We start from the raw sequence: 6,000 nt of genomic DNA on the forward strand, positions 1-6,000 counted from the left end.
GCTCGGCAAGTACTGGAGACGCCCGACCCAGGTCGGAGGGTCATGTGAAGCTTGTGACCCACCGGCCTGGTGTGCCTTAAGGGGCCAGCGACTCCCGTTTCTCAGTGTGCCAGCCTTTTGCTCACCAGCCCCAGAACCAGGACCTAGAAGACAGCCAACAGGCTTTCAACACAGAGATGAAGATGCGCCCAGGGGTTGGATTTCCCAGAAGCGTTAAGAGGCCATCTGTGTTTTCGTGGTCACACATTGATTTCCCAACATGAGTAATCACGGCCACTTGGAAGGACAGGATGTCCTCTTTGTTCCCAGGGTTGCTGGATCCCAGCCCGCTGAAGCTTTTCCAAAACAGGGCCTGCAACAGAGAGGGACAGGGAGCAGTGGAGATCCCACACCTTTTGCTCCATCAGTACCAGCCTAAGATCTCACTCCACCTTCTGTTGTATTAGTAACACCCAGTCTGCACCGAGTTCCTAACACATGCCTGGCACTTTACAAGTATTCACTCGACAAACTCCACGAGATGCATGGAATCGGCGCTCTTCTGAGAAAGATGAGAAAACACTCAGAGAGGCAAGTCCATTCTAAATGATCACACAGAAGAAACTGCAGGTCTGTGAATGAGGAACCTAGTGTGTCAGACATGGCCTGTGTCTTCACTGGGTCCCTAACTACCACCCAACAACTCCAGCAGGTGAATGTTGTTATCTCCATCTTATAGGAAAACCTAGGCCAAGGAGGTGGACCCGACTTGTACAGTGTTGCTAATGATAGCTCTGCTGTGACACTAGTTATAATTTTCCAAGAATACAGTCCACAGCTCATAACTGCTGTTTTGGTCATGAACATTCCAAACCCCTACATTTCTTTTCTTTTTTGTGTGTGTTTTACTTTAGAGAGAGTAGTAAATGAGAAACAAAGAAAGAAAGAAATAGAACAGTAGCAGCCTACCAGTATCACAATCAAACAAATCAAAGCAAGAACATTCAAAGTGATACAGAGTCTCAAGACAAAGTAATATGAATCAACAGTAGTTGTTACGTTACATATCGCTATCCTCAATTACACTGCTCAGATTACCTGATGTAAGAATGAAAGATTGCTCAAACCATTATAGGGAATAAGAAAATAATTATTCGATAAAACAGTAGAGATAATACAGTTTCACTAGACAAGATGGTAGGAGTTCACCATTGTAATTCCACTGCATATGCATATTGTTACCTTCAGATCAGTTACTCAGACCACCAGACACAAGCATGTAAAGTCGATCAGAACATAAAAAATTGTAAGCATTAACAGTTCATTTCAATACATCATCAGACATCAGCAATACAGTCATTGCAGCTATTCCTATATATATTTATATTTTGCCTGCCTTCTTTCTTTTTTCTTCTTTCCCTCATCCCAGTCATTCCTTCCTTTGAGCAATTTCTTTCCCTTTCCTATCATCTATTGTACGTTTTGAGTTTTACCTAGTCTTTCAGGTTCCTACACCAAGGAGGCAATATGATGTTCACCCATCTGGGTCCGATTTATTTCACTTATGAGTATGGTCTCTGGTTGCATCCATTTACCTATGAAAGCCTCGAGTTTATCTCTCTTAATAGCTGAGTAATACTCCATTGTATAAAAATACCACATCTTTTTTATCCATTCCTCAGTGGATGGACATCTGGATTGTTTCCACAATTTAGCTATGACAAATTGTGCTGCTACAGACATGGGTGCACATATATCGCTGTGGTCAAACCCCTACATTTATTATTTCCCTCCTCCTTTTGCAATGTGAGGATTAAATGCAGAGGCTTAAGTATGCCAGGCAAGCACTCTTCCACTGAACTACAGCCCCAACTGTATCTATAGCTACATTTACATCTATCTATCTCTATCTCTATCTATATCTGTCTATATCTATCTATTGATTTGTTAAATTTTTGAGACAAGTTCTTGCCACGTAGTCCAGGCTGGCCTTGAACTTTCAATACTTCTAACTCAGCCTCTTGAGTAGGTGGGATTACAAGTGTGCCTGCTGTGCCAGGATTTACCCTCTTTTTTTTTTTTTTTTTTTTTTGAGATGAGATATGCAGTTCAGGCTGGTCTTGAACTCACTAGGTAGCCCAGGCTGACCTAGAACTCACAACAATACTCCTGCCTCAGCCTCCTGAGTGCTGGGATTACAGGCATGCACCACCACTCCCGGCTTTACCCCAGTTTTTATCCACAGGTTTCCTGTGGTGGGAAGAAGGAGCCAAGGATTCTTTGGTGGACCTCTCCTAGGAAGGGTGGAATGGGAGAGTGGGGGTTTCCCCATGCAAAGAAAGTGCTATTTGGAAAATTCAAGTGTGTGACTCCTACGTGGGGCTTCAGGATCTGATGAGGCGGGGACATGTAGAAGCTGCGACACGTGGGCTGCCTGGCCACATGGGTAAAGGAACCAGAGTGTGGGTGTGCCAAGCTCAGCCTGCACCCCGGGCCTTTCAGGGAAAGGATGTTTGAGAGTTTCCCACAGACCATCTATGTGCAGAGAGCACCTGCAAGCCGTCAGCCTGGGTCTTGTCCTCTGGGGTTTCCTGGAGTGGGAAAGGGAGGCAGCAGCAAGATGCTAGGGTTTGGATTCCTAAGAGCTGAGGAAGGAGGCAAGGGATCTCAGGAGGAGAGGTGTGTCCCCCAAGGCAGGGGTGAGAGGGCCCTGTGGGGATGGCCACCTCTGTCCACAGTACTGTCCCATAACATAAAGATGCAGCTTTAAATGCTGAGAGTCTGAAGCAGCCAGGTTGGTGGCAGTGAGACCCTTGCTGTGTCCTCCTGTCCACCAAGACCCTGGGCCCCACCTGTCGGGGAGGGGACAAGCAGAGGAGAGGAGGCCACCCCGCTGCCTGCCCCGGCAGACCCCAGCTGGGGAAGTGGAGAAGATTTAAACCCCACCAAACTGAGAGTTTTAGTTAGCAGCTTAACTGGACATTCTAATTTCTCAATTGAGATTGTGTTTGCAATGAAATTGTTTGCTGAGAGTGAGCAGAAGTGTAATGGGGACAAGTTGTTATTTATTGGCAGGGAATATATTTCTCTACTGAATGAATATGTTTTGAAAAGGACACTGGGAGACAGAAATAAAGGTGTGCTTTGTATGCAACTTTACTTTTTTTTTTTTTGCAGTGGAAATTGAACCCAGGGTCTCATGAGTGGTAGTCAAGTGCTGTACTACTAAGCTACATACCTGGCCCTAGATGCATGCTTCAATTATGTCATAGGTCAGTTTTTTCAACATACTGGTGGCAGTGAGTAGGTGAACTCCTTACAACAAATCTAGGAAGTGAATGTTCCAGAATGTCCTAGAATTTGGTTCATTAGGCATGCAGGAAGTGAGGATGCCTCTGAGAACTTCTTGAGTCCTTTTTATGGGGCCAGCATACCCACCCCTGGAAATGTCGATTGTTGGTATCTCTTGTTGGTGTCTCTTGGCTATCTTCCTAAATCACACACACTCAATCCTTGTCCCAAACTCTGCCTCTCAGGAATGAAAGATAACACAGAACATCAGGAGGTGCTTTTGTGATTGGACACTGTACTAGCCTTGACCCAATTACTCCCTTAGTGAGAATTCTGGACCCCAAATCAAACAGTCATAGAGTCAAATCCCGACACTATCACTTAACTGCTGTGTGACCTTGGCCACAACTTGGGTTACTTTTCCCAGCTGTAACATGGAAGAAAAATAACCACCCAGCCCACAAGAGTTGGCAGTGGTTAAACATGTGCAAGCACTTAGCATAGTTCCTGGCACAGTCAGTGCCACTCTTCTTGCTCCTGCTGGCTACCAGCACTGCCCACCAAGCAGGGGAAGCAACCTTTTACTAGATAATTGGGAATACCCAAAGGTGAGTTGGACTTTCATGGGGTGCCTGGGGTTCGATTGTGATAAAGTAGCCATCTTTTACAAAACACCTACTGTGGCCTGGTCCCTGTACAGCATGCTGCACGTGGGCCAGCCCACTGTCTTCACTACCTTTCAAAGCTGATATGTTCATCCCCATTTTACACATGAGAAAACTGAGGCTCAGGAAGTCCAAGAAGCCCTCTGCTACATCCACAGGTTAAAACACCAGGTGCGCCCAGAATGGCTGCCATCCAAAAGACTGGCCCTAGCAATCCAGCTGGCAGGAATGCAAATGGGACAATTACTTCAGAAAATAATTTACAGTTTCTTAAAAAGTTAAACATACACTTATATGACCCAGCAATTATATGCTTAGGTATTTACCCAAGAGTAATGAAAGTATTTGTCCACTTGAAGTTATGTACATGAATGTTTTTCAGGAGCTTTAACTGTAATAGGCAAAAACGGGAGTGGAGGGAAATGGGTCAAAAATTGGATGTATAGATGCTTTTAGACTCCCCAAGGGGCTATGTCCCAACAAATCAATCATATGTTGAAAATATAAGTCAAAATGCATTTAATAGGGCTGGGGATATAGCTCAGCAGCATAAGCACCTGCCTGCCAAGCACAAGGTGATGAGTTCGATTCCTGGTACCAAAAAAAAAATACATTTAATACATCTAACTTGCTGATGACTACACCTTAGCTTAGCCTAATTTAAACATGCTCAGAACACATTAGCCTACAATCAAGCAGAATCCCCTAACACAGAGCCTATTTTTAAATAATGTGCTCAATATCTTATACAATTTATTGAAGATATAGTCCACATGAAAAAGAAAAGGAATGGCTGGATGGGTAAAGTTAAAAGATCATAAACCAATAGCCAGGTGTGGTGGTGCATGCCTGTAATCCCAGCACTCGGGAGGCTGAGGCATGAAGATCGTTGCAAGTTTGAGACCAGCCTGGGCTACAAAGTGAGCTCAAGGCCAGCCTGAACTGCGCAGCAAGACCCTGTCTCAAAAAGATTTAAAAAAAAAAAAAAAAGATCATAAACCAAACCATGGTAAGTCAGGTGGCATTTGTATATATAAATATTACTTAACAATAACAAGGAATAAACTATGGATATGTGTAACAAAGCAGAAGAAGCTCAAGATAATTAGGAAGAGTGAAAGACCCAAACCAAAACAGTGAAATTGAACGATTCCATTTCTCTAAAAGTACAGAAAATGTAAAGTCATCTATAGTGAAAAGAAATTATTGATAGTGATCATGGCTGCCTGGGGCAGAAAGGGCATGAGGAAACTATTGGGGGGTAGACATACTTACCACCTTGATACTGACTCCCAGGGGTGCAGAGATGTGTCAAAACTCAATGAATTATCAATTTAAACATATGTGGTGCCTGGTGTGGTGCACATCTGTCATCCCAGCCTCTGGGAGGCTGAGGTAGGAGGATAGTAAGTTCCTGGCTCGCCTGGGCAACGTAGCAAGGGTGACTTTCCTGTCTCAAAATAAAAAATAAGGGGCGGGGATATAGCTCAGTGGCACAGCGCCTGCCTTGCAAGCACTAGGTCATGAGTTCGATTCCCAGTACCACCAAAAATAGATAAATAGATAAAATAAAATAAAAAAATAAAAGTAAGTAAAAAATAAATTAAAAAAATAGGGCTGGGAATTTAACTCAGTGGCACAGTGCCTGCCTGGCAAGTACAAAGTCGTGTGAATAAATAAATAGATAAAATAATAGATAAATAGATAAAATAAAATTATACAGTGTGTCATTTTTTATGGTGGTGTTTGTGAAATTAAAGCAGGTTGCATTCTGGGACTTTCAATTGCTGTAACTCAGCTGAACCGTGAAGTGGTGGTGTAGAAATTTTCCATTGTTAGTTGAGGCTACAGAAAAGCATGACTTTTGTTAATCTTCAGTTGAGAGAGCAAAGGTGCTGTATAATTCTGCCACAGTGTTAATCTCATGAGGAAAAAATGTGAAGATACAAATAGTTGCAAAAGTAGTCTGAGAGGTCCACTTGGGTCCTAAGAGGGCCAGAAGTTTACCAGAATAAAAAGAGCAAAACAAAAACCAAGATAAGTGGTACTTGAGCATTTTTTTTTT

The 6,000-nt window shown here is 43.4% G+C and overlaps 1 long non-coding RNA gene across 1 annotated transcript in view; it reads left to right on the forward strand.

Moving 5' to 3' along the window:
* LOC102020390 overlaps positions 1 to 6,000 on the forward strand; it is a 40,074-nt gene that overhangs the window by 9,431 nt on the left and 24,643 nt on the right. The gene's annotated exons all lie outside the window — the stretch shown is intronic.

The sequence above is a fragment of the Chinchilla lanigera genome, unplaced genomic scaffold, assembly GCF_000276665.1.
Source record: "Chinchilla lanigera isolate Chin_1 unplaced genomic scaffold, ChiLan1.0 scaffold00044, whole genome shotgun sequence".
Taxonomy (NCBI): Eukaryota; Metazoa; Chordata; class Mammalia; order Rodentia; family Chinchillidae; genus Chinchilla; species Chinchilla lanigera.